The following is a 20,359-nucleotide window of genomic DNA, read 5'->3' as shown; positions in this document are numbered from 1 at the left end:
CTGACTAGACCCAGCCTCATCTACACCACCATCCATAACCTGACTAGACCCAGCCTCATCTACACCACCATCCATAACCTGACTAGACCCAGCCTCATCTACACCACCCTCCATGGCATGACTAGACCCAGCCTCATCTATACCACCATTCATAACCTGACTAGACCCAGCCTCATCTACACCACCATCCATAACCTGACTAGACCCAGTCTCATCTACACCACCATCCATAACCTGACTAGACCCAGTCTCATCTACACCACCATTCATAACCTGACTAGACCCAGTCTCATCTACACCACCATTCATAACATGACTAGACCCAGTCTCATCTACACCACCATCCATAACCTGACTAGACCCAGTCTCATCTACACCACCATCTCTTGCATGACTAGACCCAGCCTCATCTACACCACCATCCATAACCTGACTAGACCCAGCCTCAGCTACGCCACCTTCCATAACCTGACTAGACCCAGTCTCATCTACACCACCATCTCTTGCATGACTAGACCCAGTCTCATCTACACCACCATCTCTTGCATGACTAGACCCAGCCTCATCTACACCACCATCCATAACCTGACTCGACCCAGCCTCATCTACACCACCCTCCATGGCATGAGTAGACCCAGTCTCATCTACACCACCATCTCTTGCATGACTAGACCCAGCCTCATCTACACCACCATCCATAACCTGACTAGACCCAGCCTCATCTACACCACCCTCCATGGCATGAGTAGACCCAGCCTCATCTACACCACCCTCCATGGCATGACTAGGCCCAGCCTCAGCTACACCACCATCCCTGGCATGACTAGACCCAGTCTTTGCTGTCTGCATCTCGTTGCCCCCTGCACAGTGACCTCGATTTCCCCCACTGGCGCTTGTGCCCTCACCTTGTCTACGGCCCCACACTCAAAACAACGTAGGCTATCTGCCCCTCACCATGCCTCACTTTAAAATGCACATTTAGCTGTTGCTCATTGTTATTCAGAAACATAAACACTTGCCTCCGGAACGAAACAACGTGCTTAACGGCATCTGCCTGAAAGCCTGCTGACACGAAAACCGCTAGCAAACTTACCAAAATGACTCAGCTCTTTCCTGATTTGATCCGCCGTAATGAACGGAGGCAAATTTGCAACTACCACCCTTGTCAAAGGGGTAGAAAGAGGTGGGAAAAAAAACGTACAAATATTCCACTAGCAATTAGCGTACCAACCAATTTGGCTCTTTTCATGAACACAACCACAGCTTTGTTAATTCTAGAAGCGGAATGTATAAATTCAGCTCCTACCTGTTCACCGACTGCGAGCAGAACCTCCTCCACCTTAACTCCATTCTCAGGAACACACCTGAATCCATGCTGTATCGACAGCGTCTCCTCCACGCTAGGCTGAGAAGCCATCGCGCACACCACACCTTCCAAACCCCAGGAAACTAACTCTGTACTCCTCCACCCTAACTTTGAAAAAACCTGTGGATACCGCTAAAACAAATAGTGCATTAACCCTCCACCATAGAAAATAAAATTATAAGAAAAGACCAAGGACAGAATAAAGAAAGTTAGGAGAGAGAGAGAATTGATTACCCCACACCCCCCCCCCCCTCAATCTGCATACAATACCCCATAATGACAAAGCAAAATCAGATTTTTAGAAATGTTTGCAAACGTATAAAAAATGTAAAACCTTATGCTGCTTGCTACAAGCTTGGTACACCTGTATTTGGGGAGTTTCTCCCATTCTTCTCTGCAGATCCTTTCAAGCTCTGTCGGGCTGGATGGGGAGTGTCACTGCACAGCTATTTTCAGGTCTCTCCAGAGATGTTGGATTGGGTTCAAGTCCGGGCTCTGGCTGGGCCACTCGAGGACATTCAGAGACTTGTGTTCAATTTGATTTGATTCGAAAACAAAAGAAAATGACATAACAATAAAGAGGCCTATATACAGGAGGTTACCAATACCGAGTCAATGTGCGGGGTACAGGTTCGTCGAGGTCATTTGTAAAGTGACTATGCATAGTCTTGACTGTGTGTTTAGGGTCATTGTCTTCACCTTCCAGGTGAACCTTCGCCCCAGTCTGAGGTCCTGAGTGCTCTAGAGCAGGTTTTCATCAAGGTTCTCTCAGTACTTTGCTTTGTTCATTTTTCCCTCTATCCTGACTAGTCTCCCAGTCCCTGCTGCTGAAAAACATCCCCGCAGCATGATGCTGCCGCCGCCATGCTTCACCGTAGGGATGGTATTGGCCAGATGATGAGCGGTGCCTAGTTTCCTCTAGACGTGACACTTGGCATTCAGGACAAAGAGTTCAATCTTGGTTTCATCAGACCAGATAATCTTGTTTCTCATGGTCTGAGAATCCTTTAGGTGCCTTTTACCAAACTTCATGTGGGCTGTCATGTGCCTTTTACTGAGTAGTTGCTTCCGTCTGGACACTACCATAAAGGCCTGATTGGTGGAGTGCTGCAGAGTGATCATTGGGTCCTTGGTCACCTCCCTGACAAAGGCCCTTCTCCCCTGATTGCTCAGTTTGGCTGGGCGGCCAGCTCTAGGTGGAGTCTTGGTGGCGCCAAAGTTCTTCCATTTAAGAATGATGGAGGCCACTGTGTTCTTGGGACCTTCAATACTGCAGAAATATTTTGGTACCCTTCTCCAGATCTGTACCTCGACACAATCCTGTCTCGGAGCTCTACGGACAATTCCTTCGACCTCATGGCTTGGTTTTTGCTCTGACATGCACTGTAAACTGTTGGACCTTATATAGACAGACAGGTGTGTGCCTTTCCAAATCATGTCCAATTAATTGAATTTAACACTGGTGGACTCCAAGTTGTAGAAACATCTCAAGGATGTTGTTGCTCTGTGTGCATGCTATGTCTTGCTTGTCCTATGTTGCTCTGTGTGCATGCTATGTCTTGCTTGTCCTATGTTGCTCTGCGTGCATGCTACGTCTTGCTTGTCCTATGTTGCTCTGTGTGCATGCTATGTCTTGCTTGTCCTATGTTGCTCTGTGTGCATGCTACGTCTTGCTTGTCCTATGTTGCTCTGTGTGCATGCTATGTCTTGCTTGTCCTATGTTGCTCTGCGTGCATGCTATGTCTTGCTTGTCCTATGTTGCTCTGTGTGTGCTGACTGGTCAATGATAGTCTGTATTGTAATAGTTTTTAATAACCTGCCCAGGGACTGGGGCTGAAAATTAGCCAGCTGGCTAAAACCGGCACTTCTACTGAAAAGTTGATTAATTACTAATAATTATCACCATTTGTGAACCAAGTGTGGAAGCCATTTTCAAATCAAACCTGAAATTAATATTTTTCCTACTCTAACGTTCCTCTCTTTAGTTTATTGGTGGGCGCAACTTCTATACCCATGCCTACAAGGCCCTGAAACACAAAACAACCAACATGGACGTGCTCATCATGCTGGCCACCTCCGTAGCCTTCACCTACTCCATGGTCATCCTCATGGTTGCCATGACAGAGAGGGCCAAGGTCAACCCCATCACCTTCTTTGACACGCCCCCCTTGCTCTTTGTCTTCATCTCGCTGGGGCGCTGGCTGGAGCAAATCGCCAAGGTACTAGACCTGTATATCTTCTAGAATATATGCTTCTATGTCTTTTATAGTTACATAACAGTTGTACTGGACCTCTATATCTTCTAGAATATATGCTTCTACGTCTTTATAGTAACGTACAGTTGTAGCTATAAAGCATGGTGTTATTTCTGTAACTGGAGTACGTCTCTTTAATGCAAAGTTATCCGTCTGTGTCATAGCTAAAGTTTTCTTTAATATAGCTATTGCAACCTGCTCTGTCTCTCTCCTCCAGAGTAAGACGTCAGAGGCTCTGTCCAAGCTGATGTCCCTCCAGGCCAGCGAGGTCACAGTGGTCACTCTCAACACAGACATGTCTGTACTCAGGTACTTCACTCAAGATCTCCTGTTTCTAGACCTGGAATTGGATAGCCTGGGTGTTTCTGCTCTTCACCAAAACAGTTTCTGGCCCTGAGATTAGGAATTGGATAGCCTGGGTGTTTCTGTTCTTAACCAAAACGGTTTCTGGCCCTGAGATTAGGAATTGGATAAGGCAGATATTTGTTACTGTTTCAAGTGTTTTTAAGTTTCATTTCCATGTTTAATCAGAACGGAGCCCAGGGAGATATTGAACAGCAAACCCTTTGTGACTTGGATATGGCTTATAACCAGTGTATTGTAAACCTGACTACATGTGGGTCTCTCTGTCCGTGTCAGTGAGGAGCAGGTAGATGTAGAGCTGGTCCAGAGAGGAGACGTGGTCAGGGTGGTTCCTGGAGGGAAGTTCCCCGTAGACGGGAGGGTCATCGAGGGATACAGTATGGCTGACGAGTCTCTCATCACAGGTGGGTTACAGTGGAGGATCAACTCTGACCATACTGGAGAAGATGCTTCTGAAGCTTCCTTTCCTCATTTCCTTAACACTACTGTGAAATGACTGTTTCTTCATGCACGGTTACTATTTCTCTGTGAAACTGTATTATTTATGTTGTGTTCCTGGCTAATGTCTCGTCTCTGACGTGTTGTGTTCCTGGCTAATGTCTCCTCTCTGACGTGTTGTGTTCCTGGCTAATGTCTCCTCTCTGACGTGTTTTGTCTCAGGTGAGGCCATGCCAGTGACTAAGAAGCCAGGCAGCTCAGTGATAGCTGGCTCTATCAACCAGAACGGCTCTCTGCTCGTCAGTGCTACACACGTAGGCCTGGACACAACCCTGTCTCTAGTTAAACTACTGGAGGAGGCTCAGACATCTAAGGTGAGGGTGGTGGTGGTGGTAATATGCTAGTTTTGTGTAAATGGTCTCCTGTTTCCTGGAGTTTTAGTTGGATAAGATATGTAGGTATTTTCCAATATGTGATGTTTACAGAACTGACCCTGGGCAACACATGATGGAGGATTCACCTCAGAAAACATTTTTAACTGGTTCTGAGCTGGAAGAGCTTTACCTCTGTGACCTCTGACCTGTGCTTTAACATTTGACCTCGGTCACCTCTGACCTCTCCATTGCAGGCTCCCATACAGCAGTTTGCAGATAAGATCAGTGGCTACTTTGTCCCGTTCATCGTTGGAGTCTCTCTCTTCACTCTGTTCGCCTGGATCCTCATTGGCTTTGTCGACTTTCCACTGGTGGAGAAATACTTCCCTGTGAGTAGCCTTTACTATACTGATATCTGTGTAAAGCCTTTACTATTCTGATATCTATGTACAGTGTTTTATATACTATACCGATATACTGATATCTGTGTAAATCCTTTACTATACTGATATCTATGTAAATCCTTTACTATGTTGATATACTATACTGATATCTATGTAAAACATTTACTATACTGATATATATGTACAATGTTTTATATACTATACTGATATACTGATATCTATGTAAATCCTTTACTATACTGATATCTGTGTAAATCCTTTACTATACAGATATCTATGTAAATCCTTTACTATACTGATATCTATGTAAATCCTTTACTATACTGATATCTATGTAAATCCTTTACTATACTGATATCTATGTAAATCCTTTACTATACTGATATCTGTGTAAATCCTTTACTATACTGATATCTATGTAAATCCTTTAGTATACTGATATACTATACTAATATCTATGTAAATCCTTTACTATGTTTTATATACTATACTGATATCTATGTAAATCCTTTACTATGTTGATATACTATACTGATATCTATGTAAAGCCTTTACAGAGGGTGTATTTAGCTAAATCATTCCACCTAAATCAGGTATTTACATCATTTTCATTTCAATCCTGTCTCCTCTTCGTGAGCGCAGTATGGGAAAGGCCTAGAGGGGAATCTGCTGTCACCTGTCCACTTCCTGTTTAAACCGATGAGGCTGATCAAAGGGAGGAAGCAGGGAGAGGAAATCAACATTAGACTATTGAAATGTAACCCAGACTGGTCCCCTGTTTCACTGTCTCTCTGTCTCCCTCTACAGGGCTTTGATAATAGCATCTCAAAGGCAGAAGCTGTGATCAAGTTTGCCTTCCAGACCTCCATCACAGTGTTGTGTATCGCCTGCCCCTGCTCTCTGGGCTTGGCAACCCGACAGCTGTGATGGTGGGCACGGGGGTGGGCGCTCAGAACGGTATCCTCATCAAGGGAGGGGAACCACTAGAGATGGCACGCAAGGTGAGGCGAGAAGATGCTACCAATCAGACCATAGTCGATCACTAATAATATCACGTTGATAGTAAAAATCATTAGTTAGGTTTGATATGTTGTGCCTCATGTTTGTAATCAGAATATATTTACCTGTGCCTGTTGCAGTAACTGAGTGTATGGTTGTAAATGATCTGAGATTCGCTTTATAAATACTTCCCTTATTTCCTACCTTGTTACCAAAGAAACTGTGTATTTTCCAGATCCAGACAGTGGTGTTTGGTAAGACGGGTACCATCACCTACGGAGCTCCTAAAGTCATCCAGGTGAAGATCGTAGTGGAGGGGAACAGGATGCCTCGCTCCCGTCTGCTGGCCATCGTAGGGACTGCAGAGAACAACAGCGAACACCCGCTGGGAGCTGCCATTACCAAGTACTGTAAACAGGTGGGTCTGATGTCATCACCAAGTACTGTAAACAGGTGGGTCTGATGTCATCACCAAGTACTGTAAACAGGTGGGTCTGATGTCATCACCAAGTACTGTAAACAGGTGGGTCTGATGTCATCACCAAGTACTGTAAACAGGTGGGTCTGATGTCATCACCAAGTACTGTAAACAGGTGGGTCTGATGTCATCACCAAGTACTGTAAACATGTGAGTCCACCTGAACCTCTGAGAGGTAGGAGACAGTTTGTGAGTCGATCATTCATGTGTCTGGAAGACCTCCCAAAATATTTGTGTCCTATCGGTCACTGCGGGTCCAGATGAAGTGTACTAATCTGTCTCTCTGTCTCTGTATTAGCAGCTGGGTACAGAGTCCCTTGGTGTGTGTGCTGAGTTCCAGGCTGTACCAGGCTGTGGTATACGATGCCAGGTCAGTAACACGGAGACCCTGCTGAGACAACATCAGGAGGAAGGTGAAGACAACAACCAGGGAAACAGTACTCTGGTCCAGATCAGGGACTGCAGAACCAGGCCAGAATCACACGCCCTCATCATGGACGCGCAGCCTCTCCGTACGTACTGGGATATGTCGTCTAAAATAGGACCGCTATTTAAAAATGTTTTTTTTAGGTGGAATAAGTACACAACCCTGAGTTACCCCTTATTGTCAATTACTATTCAACACAAGGCCTAAAGATTCCCCTGTGTGTCCACTGCATTGATTAAATGCATGCTATACATTCTGCCTACATTCTAGGCTACATTCTAGTCTAACCCTTATTCCCCTTTTTGTTCCTCTATAGCCCTGGTGCAGACAGCATCCTACGTGGTGTTGATAGAGAGCCAGTAACCTCTCTGTGTGTTCCTCTATAGCCCTGGTGCAGACAGCATCCTATGTGGTGTTGATAGAGAGCCAGTAACCTCTCTGTGTGTTCCTCTATAGCCCTGATGCAGACAGCATCCTACGTGGTGTTGATAGGGAGCCAGTAACCTCTCTGTGTGTTCCTCTATAGCCCTGGTGCAGACAGCATCCTATGTGGTGTTGATAGAGAGCCAGTAACCTCTCTGTGTGTTCCTCTATAGCCCTGGTGCAGACAGCATCCTACGTGGTGTTGATGGGGAACAGGGAGTGGATGAGGAGGAACGGACTGCAGATCAGACCTGATGTTGACGAGACCATGACTGAACATGAACGCAGAGGACGCACTGCTGTACTGGTGGCTGTCGACAGTGAGTTGATCAGAAATACAGTGTTGGCATTGTTAATGTTGTAATTGACTATTGTAGCTGGAAAGAGGTGATTTTTAATGGAATATCTACATAGGCGTGCATAGGCCCATTATCAGAAACCATCGCTCCTGTGTTCCAATGGCACGTTGTTAGCTAATCCAAGTTTATAATTTTAAAAGGCTAATTTATCATTAGAAAACCCTTTTGCATATATTTCTGCACAGCTGAAAACTGTTGTTCTGATTAAAGAAGCAATAATACTGGCCTTCTTTAGACTAGTTGAGTATCTGTAGCATCAGCATTTGTGGGTTCCTCTGTCCAGTGTCTGTGTTCTTTTGACCATCTTAATCTTTTCTTTGGCCAGTCTGAGATATGTTTTTTTCTTTGCAACTCTGCCTAGAAGGCCATCATCCCGGAGTCTCTCTCTCTCCTCCTGTCTCTCTCTCTCTCCCTGTCTCTCTCTCTCTCCCTGTCTCTCTCTCTCTCCCTGTCTCTCTCTCTCTCCCTGTCTCTCTCTCTCTCCCTGTCTCTCTCTCTCTCCCTGTCTCTCTCTCTCTCCCTGTCTCTCTCTCTCTTCCTGTCTCTCTCTCTCTTCCTGTCTCTCTCTCTCTTCCTGTCTCTCTCTTCCTGTTGCTCTTCCTCACTCTCTCTTTCTCTCTCTCTCTGTCTCTCTCTCTCTTCCTGTCTCTCTCTCCCTGTCCCTCTCTCCCTCTCTCTCTGTGTAGGTGTGCTATGTGCCATGATAGCCATAGCAGACACAGTGAAGCCAGAGGCAGATTTAGCCGTTCACACCCTGCAGGCCATGGGGTTGGAGGTGATTCTGATGACTGGAGACAACAGCAAGACAGCACGGGCCATCGCTGCTCAGGTAGGGGACAGGACTGGATTGGCTTGGGATTTTTATGAATGTATGCACAAAACCAGAACATTCATTACAGATGAAAAGGAATGGTGTTTTGTAAGTCATTCTGGATAAGGGCATCTGCTAAAGAACCCAAATGTAGTTTTATTGTAGGTTGTGAACTGTCATATAGCTGTCTCTCTGTCCCCTCCAGGTGGGTATCAGGAAGGTGTTTGCAGAGTTGTTGCCGTCCTACAAGGTGACCATGGTAGAGCAGCTGCAGCAGGCAGGGAAGAGGGTGGCCATGGTGGGTGACGGGGTCAACGACTCGCCCGCTCTGGCCATGGCAGACGTTGGTATCGCCATAGGAACGGGCTCTGACGTGGCCATAGAGGCAGCTGACGTGGTGCTTATCAGGGTGAGGAGAAGAGGGCAAGACTGGGTTTATGGATGGATGTTTACCTGTCTGTCTGATAATCTCTACATGTTAATATGTCTGTCTGTCTCAGGGTTTCCATTATCCGGTAATAGCTGGCTTTTGGCCCAAAACATGAAATAAAAAATGAATAGCTGGTGAATAAAATATTAATTGCCCGGGACGAGAGAAAAAAAAAATCCCATTTCAAAATGATGCTTTTTAGCCATTGATGGAAACACATTTGACCTGGCATGCTTATTGGTCTTTTGGTTCATTTGCATAATTTAGTGGAATTAAATTGGCGCTTCGTTAGTCGTTGTGTATCATATTCATCACAGCATGATGAGCGGAAATCTGTCAGAAGGAGAGCTGCTGCTACAACTTCTCAAACAGCCCGTTCGTTGATGCTGGAGTGAAACATGCTTTTTATTAAGTGCACAACAATTCTAAATGCTAATTTACACTGATAAATGAAGCTCGCTTGCCATTAAAGTGTATAGACAACGGTAGGCAGGCGGCAGTATACATTTTGAAAACGTATACTTAATTGTTTGAAACCTGAATGTTTTACTTCATATTATGCGGTATGTCTTACCTTGGTTCTAAGTAGCCAAAATCCTACCATATATGTCATGGAGGCAATTGTTTTATAAAGATTTCCATATGCTATTGAAGCCAGTAGCATTTTTCTCTCGTGTTCTATTGGTTTTCAAATCAACTTTCTTTCAATGTCCAGTAGCCAAAGGCACAATCCTAGTCATATTAGCAACCCATGCTAGTTGTTGCATCCTTAGATCTCCCTTCTTTCTAGGTTTCTTAGTCACATGAAACAGCTCAAGTGTAGTGTCTTTTTTACAACAGTGTTTTCCTGCTAATTGCATTATGGAATGCACATTTGTGTGTAGCCTACTGCCTTGTGTGCATTACTGTGCTTATAATGTGAAGAAATCATAGTTGATCAACATTTTAATAACATAAACGTTCTGATCTGTTGCATCAGACTCGTTGATTTTTAACAGGTTTTTTTTCAAATGGCCTACTGGTTGAATGAATGTGGGATCTATCTTCCCACAACTGTCCCAGAGTCTGTTTGGAATAGGATATTTCTTTCTAGCACAGAACGACAAGCTGACCAACAGAAGATTTCCACTTTTCTACTATGGGGGATAGTAGATTGACAGGCTAGTGATTTAGCTGTTTGTTACTCGTCTTGTTGGCTGAGGACAGTTGTTCTAACATCTTTAAAGTGCACATCAGAATTCAGCAAGAAGGAACGCATCCTGTTGGAATTCAGTAAGTAGGACGCATCCTGTTGGAATTCAGCAAGAAGGAACGCATCCTGTCAGAATTCAGCAAGAAGGAACGCATCCTGTTGGAATTCAGCAAGAAGGAACACATCCTGTTGGAATTCAGTAAGAAGGAACACATCCTGTTGGAATTCAGTAAGTAGGACGCATCCTGTTGGATCCTCAAATACAATCCTCAAATTGTTCTGTTAAAATGAATTACCATAATGTAAATGTAATTTCTGTCATTCTGAACACCGTGGGTGGCCGCCCTAATCAGGTTAATTATTCTGAGCACCGTGGGTGGACGCCCTAATCAGGTTAATTATTCTGAGCACCGTGGGTGGCCTCCTTAATCAGGTTAATTATTCTGAACACCGTGGGTGGACGCCCTAATCGGGTTAATTATTCTGAACACTGTGGGTGGACGCCCTAATCAGGTTAATTATTCTGAGCACCGTGGGTGGACGCCCTAATCAGGTTAATTATTCTGAACATCGTGGGTGGACGCCCTAATCAGGTTAATTATTCTGAGCACCGTGGGTGGACGCCCTAATCAGGTTAATTATTCTGAGCACCGTGGGTGGACGCCCTAATCAGGTTAATTATTCTGAGCACCGTGGGTGGACGCCCTAATCAGGTTAATTATTCTGAACACCGTGGGTGGACGCCCTAATCAGGTTAATTATTCTGAGCACCGTGGGTGGACGCCCTAATCAGGTTCCGTACCCAATGCATATGGGTCAGGTACATTTCCTAACGGAAACCGTGGTATGTCAAATAGTCTCTACATGTTAATATGTCTGAGTAATCTCTACGTGTTAATATGTCTCAGTAATCTCTACATGTTAATATGTCTCAGTAATCTCTACATGTTAATATGTCTCAGTAATCTCTACGTGTTAATATGTCTCAGTAATCTCTACGTGTTAATATCTCAGTAATCTCTACATGTTAATATGTCTCAGTAATCTCTACATGTTAATATGTCTCAGTAATCTCTACATGTTAATATGTCTCAGTAATCTCTATGTGTTAATATGTCTCAGTAATCTCTACGTGTTAATATGTCTCAGTAATCTCTACGTGTTAATATGTCTCAGTAATCTCTACGTGTTAATATCTCAGTAATCTCTACATGTTAATATGTCTCAGTAATCTCTACATGTTAATATGTCTCAGTAATCTCTACATGTTAATATCTCTACTACGTGTTAATATGTCTCAGTAATCTCTACATGTTAATATGTCTCAGTAATCTCTACATGTTAATGTCTCAGTAATCTCTACGTGTTAATATGTCTCAGTAATCTCTATGTGTTAATATGTCTCAGTAATCTCTACGTGTTAATATGTCTCAGTAATCTCTACGTGTTAATATGTCTCAGTAATCTCTACATGTTAATATGTCTCAGTAATCTCTACATGTTAATATGTCTCAGTAATCTCTACGTGTTAATATGTCTCAGTAATCTCTACATGTTAATATGTCTCAGTAATCTCTACATGTTAACATGTCTCAGTAATCTCTACATGTTAATATGTCTCAGTAATCTCTACGTGTTAATATGTCTCAGTAATCTCTACGTGTTAATATGTCTGAGTAATCTCTACATGTTAATATGTCTGAGTAATCTCTGTGTTAATATGTCTCAGTAATCTCTACATGTTAATAAACTCAGCAAAAAAGGAAACGTCCTCTCACTGTCAACTGTTTATTTTCAGCAAATGTAACATTCAACAACTGAGACGTAAACTGAACAAGTTCCACAGGTCAAAATCAAAAGTAACCGTCAGTATCTGGTGTGGCCACCAGCTGCATTAAGTACTGCAGTGCATCTCCTCCTCATGGACTGCACCAGATTTGCCAGTTCTTGCTGTGAGATGTTACCCCACTCTCCTACCAAGGCACCTGCAAGTTCCTGGACATTTCTGGAGGGAATGGCCCTAGCCCTCACACTCCGATCCAACAGGTCCCAGACGTGCTCAATGGGATTAAGATCCGGGCTCTTCGCTGGCCATGGCAAAACACTGACATTCCTGTCTTGAAGGAAGTCATGCACAGAACCAGCAGTATAGCTGGTTGCATTGTCATGCTGGAGGGTCATGTCAGGGTGAGCCTGCAGGAAGGGTACCACATGAGGGAGGAGGATGTCTTCCCTGTAACGCACAGCATTGAAATTGCCTGCAAACTCAGTCCAATGATGCTGTGACACACCGCCCCAGACCATGACGGACCCTCCACCTCCAAATCGATCCCGCTCCAGAGTACAGGCCTCGGTGTAACGCTCATTCCTTCAACGATAAACGCGAATCCGACCATCACCCCTGGTGAGACATAACTGCGACTCGTCAGAGAAGAACACTTTTTGCCAGTCCTGTCTGGTCCAGCATTGGTGGGTTTGTGCCTGTAGGCGATGTTGTAGCCGGTGATGTCTGGTGAGGACCTGCCTTACAACAGGCCTACAAGCCTTCAGCCCAGCCTCTCTCAGCCTATTGTGGACAGTCTGAGCACTGATGGAGGGATTGTGCGTTCCTGGTGTAACTTGGGCAGTTGTTGTTGCCATCCTGTACCTGTCCCGCAGGTGTGATGTTCGGATGTACCAATCCTGTGCAGGTGTTGTTACTTGTGGTCTGCCACTGTGAGGATGATCAGCTGTCCGTCCTGTCTCCCTGTAGCACTGTCTTAGGCGTCTCACAGTATGGCCATTGCAATTTATTGCCCTGGCCACATCTGCAGTCCTCATGCCTCCTTGCAGCATGCCTAAGGCACGTTCACGTAAATGAGCAGGGACCCTGGGCATCTTTCTTTTGGTGTTTTTCAGAGCCAGTAGAAAGGCCTCTTTAGTGTCCTAAGTTTTCATAACTGTGACCTTAATTGCCTACCGTCTGTAAACTGTTAGTGTCTTAACAACCATTCCACAGGTGCATGTTCATTAATTGTTTATGGTTCATTGAACAAGCATGGGAAACGGTGTTTAAACCCTTCACAATGAAGATCTGTGAAATTATTTGAATTTTTACGAATTTTCTTTGAAAGACAGGGTTCTGAAAAAGGGACGTTTCTTTTTTTGCTGAGTTTATGTCTGCTAATCTCTACATGTTAATGTCTGTCTGCCTCCCTGTCCTCTGTCTGCCTCCCTGTCCTCTGTCTGCCTCCCTGTCCTCTCTCTGCCTCCCTGTCCTCTGTCTGCCTCCAAAATTAGTTTTTATGAATTGCAAGATGGTATATTTTTTTCCATCTACGTAACATTGCAAAAATCAGAAACTTTCTGTCCAAAAATGATGCAGAGAAATGAATCCATGCTTTTGTCACTTCTAGGTTAGACTACTGCAATGCTCTACTTTCCGGCTACCCGGAGAAAGCACTAAATAAACTTCAGTTAGTGCTAAATACGGCTGCTAGAATCCTGACTAGAACCAAAAAAATTGATCATATTACTCCAGTGCTAGCCTCCCTACACTGGCTTCCTGTCAAAGCAAGGGCTGATTTCAAGGTTTTACTGCTAACCTACAAAGCATTACATGGGCTTGCTCCTACCTATCTCTCTGATTTGGTCCTGCCGTACATACCTACACGTACGCTACGGTCACAAGACGCAGGCCTCCTAATTGTCCCTAGAATTTCTAAGCAAACAGCTGGAGGCAGGGCTTTCTCCTATAGAGCTCCATTTTTATGGAACGGTCTGCCTACCCATGTCAGAGACGCAAACTCGGCCTCAACCTTTAAGTCTTTACTGAAGACTCATCTCTTCAGTGGGTCATATCATTGAGTGTAGTCTGGCCCAGGTGAAGGTGAACGGAAAGGCTCTGGAGCAACGAACCGCCCTTGCTGTCTCTGCCCGGTCGGTTCCCCTCTTTCCACTGGGATTCTCTGCCTCTAACCCTATTACAGGGGCTGAGTCACTGGCTTACTGGGGCTCTCTCATGCCGTCCCTGGAAGGGGTGCGTCACCTGAGTGGGTTGATTCACTGATGTGGTCATCCTGTCTGGGTTGGCGCCCCCCCTTGGGTTGTGCCGTGGCGGAGATCTTTGTGGGCTATACTCAGCCTTGTCTCAGGATGGTACGTTGGTGGTTGAAGATATCCCTCTAGTGGTGTGGGGGCTGTGCTTTGGCAAAGTGGGTGGGGTTATATCCTTCCTGTTTGGCCCTGTCCGGGGGTGTCCTCTGATGGGGCCACAGTGTCTCCTGACCCCTCCTGTCTCAGCCTCCAGTATTTATGCTGCAGTAGTTTATGTGTCGGGGGGCTAGGGTCAGTTTGTTATGTCTGGAGTACTTCTCCTGTCCTAATCGGTGTCCTGTGTGAATCTAAGTGTGCATTCTCTAATTCTCTCCTTCTCTCTTTCTTTCTCTCTCTCGGAGGACCTGAGCCCTAGGACCATGCCCCAGGACTACCTGACATGATGACTCCTTGCTGTCCCCAGTCCACCTGTCCGTGCTGCTGCTCCAGTTTCAACTGTTCTGCCTTATTATTATTCGACCATGCTGGTCATTTATGAACATTTGAACACCTTGGCCATGTTCTGTTATAATCTCCACCCGGCACAGCCAGAAGAGGACTGGCCACCCCACATAGCCTGGTTCCTCTCTAGGTTTCTTCCTAGGTTTTGGCCTTTCTAGGGAGTTTTTCCTAGCCACCGTGCTTCTACACCTGCATTGCTTGCTGTTTGGGGTTTTAGGCTGGGTTTCTGTACAGCACTTTGAGATATCAGCTGATGTACGAAGAGCTATATAAATACATTTGATTTGATTTGTATAGTAATATAGTAATGGTAAAGCTCACTATCACATACTAAGTTTTCATCTCCCCCATCTCTCTCTCGCTTTCTCGCACTCTCGCTCTTTCTCTCTTTCTCTTTCTCTCTCTTTCTCTCTCTCCCTCTCTCCCCATCTCTCTTTCTCCCCCATCACACTCTCTCTCTCTTTTCCCCTGTCTCTCTACCCCAATCACTCTCTCTACCTCTCTCTCCACTGTCCACAGAATGACCTGCTGGATGTGGTGGGGAGTATTGACCTGTCCAAGAAGACCGTCAAGAGAATCAGGATCAACTTTTTGTTTGCTCTGGTCTATAACCTGGTGGGGATCCCTATCGCTGCTGGGGTGTTCATGCCTGTTGGTCTGGTTCTCCAGCCGTGGATGGGTTCTGCTGCCATGGCCCTCTCCTCTGTCTCTGTGGTGCTGTCCTCTCTACTACTCAAATGGTGAGTTACCAGACCAGGTGCCAGTTTACCATCAAGCTGTGGAATTCGAGTAGTGTGTGTGTGTGTGTGTGTGGGGGTGGGTGTGTGTGTGTGTGTGTGGGGGTGGGGGTTGGTGGCTGGGTGGGTCTCCTAACCATCATCTTCTTGCAGTTACTCTACATTTCAGAACTGAACTACAACTTGTAGTGTCTTAGTGTGTTATGGTTTCTGTTTCTGTGTGTATCTAACTCTCCTCTCTGTTTGTAGTTACACTAACTCTCCTCTTCTTTCTGTTTGTAGTTACACTAACTCTCCTCTCCTCTCCTCTCTGTTTGTAGTTACACTAACTCTCCTCTCCTCTCTGTTTGTAGTTACACTAACGCTCCTCTCCTCTCTGTTTGTAGCTACACTAACTCTCCTCTCTGTTTGTAGTTACACTAACTCTCCTCTCTGTTTGTAGTTACACTAACTCTCCTCTCCTCTCTGTTTGTAGTTACACTAACTCTCCTCTCCTCTCTGTTTGTAGCTACACTAACTCTCCTCTCTCTGTCTGTTTGTAGCTACACTAACTCTCCTCTCTCTGTCTGTTTGTAGTTACACTAACTCTCCTCTCTGTCTGTTTGTAGCTACACTAACTCTCATCTCTGTTTGTAGCTACACTTAACTCTCCTCTCTGTTTGTAGTTACACTAACTCTCCTCTCTGTTTGTAGCTACACTTAACTCTCCTCTGTCTGTTTGTAGTTACACTAACTCTCCTCTCTCTGTCTGTTTGTAGTTACACTAACTCTCCTCTCTCTCTCTTTTTGTAGCTACACTAACTCTTCTCTCTGTTTGTAGTTACACTAACTCTCCTCTCTCTGTTTGTAGCTACACTTAACTCTCCTCTCTCTCTGTCTGTTTGTAGCTACACTAACTCTCCTCTCTCTGTCTGTTTGTAGTTACACTAACTCTCCTCTCTCTGTCTGTTTGTAGCTACACTAACTCTCCTCTCCTCTCTGTTTGTAGTTACACTAACTCTCCTCTCTGTTTGTAGCTACACTAACTCTCCTCTCTCTGTCTGTTTGTAGTTACACTAACTCCCCTCTCTCTGTTTGTAGCTACACTTAACTCTCCTCTCTGTCTGTTTGTAGTTACACTAACTCTCCTCTCTCTGTTTGTAGTTACACTAACGCTCCTCTCTGTCTGTTTGTAGTTACACTAACTCTCCTCTCTGTTTGTAGTTACACTAACTCTCCTCTCTGTTTGTAGTTACACTAACTCTCCTCTCTCTGTTTGTAGTTACACTAACTCTCTTCTCCTCTCTGTTTGTAGTTACACTAACTCTCCTCTCTGTTTGTAGTTACACTAACTCTCCTCTCTCTGTTTGTAGCTACACTAACTCTCCTCTCTCTCTCTGTTTGTAGTTACACTAACTCTCCTCTCTGTTTGTAGCTACACTAACTCTCCTCTCTGTTTGTAGCTACACTAACTCTCCTCTCTCTGTCTGTTTGTAGTTACACTAACTCTCCTCTCTCTGTCTGTTTGTAGTTACACTAACTCTCCTCTCTCTGTCTGTTTGTAGTTACACTATCTCTCCTCTCTCCGTTTGTAGTTACACTAACTCTCCTCTCTCTGTCTGTTTTTAGTTACACTAACTCTCCTCTCTCTGTTTGTAGCTACACTAACTCTCCTCTCTCTGTCAGTTTGTAGTTACACTAACTCTCCTCTCTCTGTATGTTTGTAGTTACACTAACTCTTCTCTGTCTGTCTGTTTGTAGTTACACTAACTCTCCTCTCTCTGTCTGTTTTTAGTTACACTAACTCTCCTCTCTCTCTCTGTTTGTAGTTACACTAACTCTCCTCTCTGTCTGTTTGTAGTTACGCTAACTCTCCTCTCTCTGTCTGTTTGTAGTTACACTAACTCTCCTCTCTCTCTCTGTTTTTAGTTACACTAACTCTCCTCTCTCTGTCTGTTTGTAGTTACACTAACTCTCCTCTCTCTCTCTGTTTGTAGTTACACTAACTCTCCTCTCTCTCTCTGTTTGTAGTTACACTAACTCTCCTCTCCTCTCTCTCTGTGTTACGTTCCCCAGTTTATGTGTTGTAGTTTGTGTATTTGCATGTGTTTTATTTCAGGAAATGGCTTCCTGAAATCCCTCAAGCAGCTGATTGGTCGACTCCAGGGCTAATTGGAGAGCTGACCCCGCCCCCTTGTCAAGACACAGCTGTCTCCAATTACCCATTCCTTCTGAAGCTATATAAAAGCCAGTTTTCTGTTCAGGTGAGAGAGATTTTGGAGGTAGGGATTGCTGAGAGAGATTTTGCTAGAGAGATTTTGGAGGTAGGGATTGCTGAGAGAGATTTTGCTAGAGAGATTTTGGAGGTAGGGATTGCTGAGAGAGATTTTGCTGAGGTCATTGCAGAGCGATTGTTTGTGATAGAGATTTGCTAGAGATATTTTGCTGGGAGGTCATTGCAGAGTGATTGAAAGTGATCGAGAGATTTTTGCTGGAGGTTGATTTGCTGGGAGTTCATTGCTGGGAAGTTGGTATGTTCTGTGACTTTGTTGCTCAGGTAGAGCTTATTTGATGTCCTTTGTTTTTTAGTTTGTTTGTGAAATTGTTATTCCCATGTTTCATTTGTTCCCAGGGGAGAAGGGGAAGGCACCTTGGGAGTGTTTAGGCAAGAGGCCCACGGGCATACATATACCCGTAGTATATTCACTGTCTAGGCACACTAGGTAAGACCTGGGCGGACCACCCCCTGTATTTTGGTTAGGGCACCAGGTGGTGCTAAATTAGGTAAGTAGTGGGTAGGCAGGTAAGATAGGAGAGGGGGCTTTGAGATTTACTTTCTTTGCTTTGGTTCCGTCCAGCCCCTTTTCCCCATATTACCGTGTAAAGGAATAAAGTCCTTGTAAACGGTACCACATTCTGCCTGTTGTCATCCTTACTCGCACCTACAGTCCATACCTTTTTCACTTCACGGAGAGTTTAGTTGTAGCAGGGTGTTGCGTTCCCTCTTCATAGAGGCGTGCGTAACACTCTGTTTGTAGTTACACTAACTCTCCTCTCTCTGTCTGTTTGTAGTTGCACTAACTCTCCTCTCTGTTTGTAGTTACACTAACTCTCCTCTCTGTTTGTAGTTACACTAACTCTCCTCTCTCTGTTTGTAGCTACACTAACTCTCCTCTCTCTGTCTGTTTGTAGTTACACTAACTCTCCTCTCTCTCTGTTTGTAGTTACACTAACTCTCCTCTCTCTCTTTGTAGCTACACTAACTCTCCTCTCTCTCTTTGTAGCTACACTAACTCTCCTCTCTCTCTTTGTAGCTACACTAACTCTCCTCTCTCTCTTTGTAGCTACACTAACTCTCCTCTCTGTTTGTAGTTACACTAACTCTCCTCTCTGTTTGTAGTTACACTAACTCTCCTCTCTGTTTGTAGTTACACTAACTCTCCTCTCTCTGTTTGTAGTTACACTAACTCTCCTCTCTCTGTTTGTAGTTACACTAACTCTCCTCTCTCTGTCTGTTTGTAGTTACACTAACTCTCCTCTCTCTGTCTGTTTGTAGTTACACTAACTCTCTCTCTCTCTGTTTGTAGTTACACTAACTCTCTCTCTCTCTGTTTGTAGCTACACTTACTCTCCTCTCTCTCTGTTTGTAGTTACACTAACTCTCCTCTCTCTCTGTTTGTAGTTACACTAACTCTCTCTCTCTCTGTTTGTAGCTACACTTACTCTCCTCTCTCTCTGTTTGTAGTTACACTAACTCTCCTCTCTCTCTTTGTAGCTACACTAACTCTCCTCTCTCTCTGTTTGTAGTTACACCAACTCTCCTGTCTCTCTTTGTAGCTACACTAAGCCCAGTGCTGAGCTACTGGAGTCTCGTTTGGGCAGTCAAAAGAGACACGCTGCAAGCCTATCAGATGTCAGCGTCCACATCGGCATGGGCGAGCTGCGCCGCCCCTCCCCCAAGTTGAGGCTATTTGACCGTGTCATCAACTTCTTCCGCGCATCCATCAACTCCCTCCAATCAAAGCACTCCCTCAACTGCATGGCCCTCAGCGACTCTGACAAATACTCATTGCTGGTGGGGGAGGCCCACTGCGAGGAGGAGTTTGTCTGAGGCTAGGTTAGTCTGTGCTAACTTAAGCTTGGTTTAGCCATTATATGCTTGGCTAAGCTAAGCTAACATAAGGTAGCGAAAGCTAGCCCATGCTAACTAAGTGGGTTACATAGGTTAATTTTCCCGTCCAGCTATACAGGTGCCCCCAGGGCAGCATCTTTTGACTTGAAAAAGCCTTTCTGTTTCCCCTCCCCTCTGTCTGACTGACAGTGTGCAGTCTAATGGAGGCTTGGGAGGACTTCATGTTCACTACCGCTGCCAAAATGTCTTTTGTCAACGGCTACAGGGTGAAGGGATCTTACACTAGGGTTTATAGGATCTCTGGCTCTCTTTGTTCAGGGGTTTGAGACAATGCAGGTGTCAGTCGCTAGGAAGATGTGCTGTCTTTTTTCTATGTGTTTATAATATGAAGGTTTGCAGAGACTATCTGACATCTGTCCAAAGACACTCTAAAATGGTGCCCGATGTTAAAATGTACGGACTTAACACGAGTGCCTTTTTCCTTCTGAGGGATCAGAAGTATAATAATTATGCTGTTGTATATTATGATTATATAAGAGTGTTTATGTTAGCCTTATTTAAAAAAAACAACATAAAAAACAATTATCACAGTATTTATTTGTACTTTGTCATATATTTTCCTTAAAACAAAGGAATGTTGTTGAGCACATACCGAT

At 44.6% G+C, this 20,359-nt stretch overlaps 1 pseudogene; it reads left to right on the top strand.

Annotated features, from left to right (window-relative positions):
• Positions 1-546: 546 nt before the first annotated feature.
• LOC139390490 (copper-transporting ATPase 1-like) lies at positions 547-19,682 on the top strand (annotated as a pseudogene).
• Positions 19,683-20,359: the final 677 nt, after the last annotated feature.

This window comes from Oncorhynchus clarkii, chromosome 31 (assembly GCF_045791955.1).
Source record: "Oncorhynchus clarkii lewisi isolate Uvic-CL-2024 chromosome 31, UVic_Ocla_1.0, whole genome shotgun sequence".
NCBI lineage: Eukaryota > Metazoa > Chordata > Actinopteri > Salmoniformes > Salmonidae > Oncorhynchus > Oncorhynchus clarkii.
Note: the sequence above shows the minus strand (reverse complement) of the source record. Positions and strands in the feature narration are given on the sequence as shown.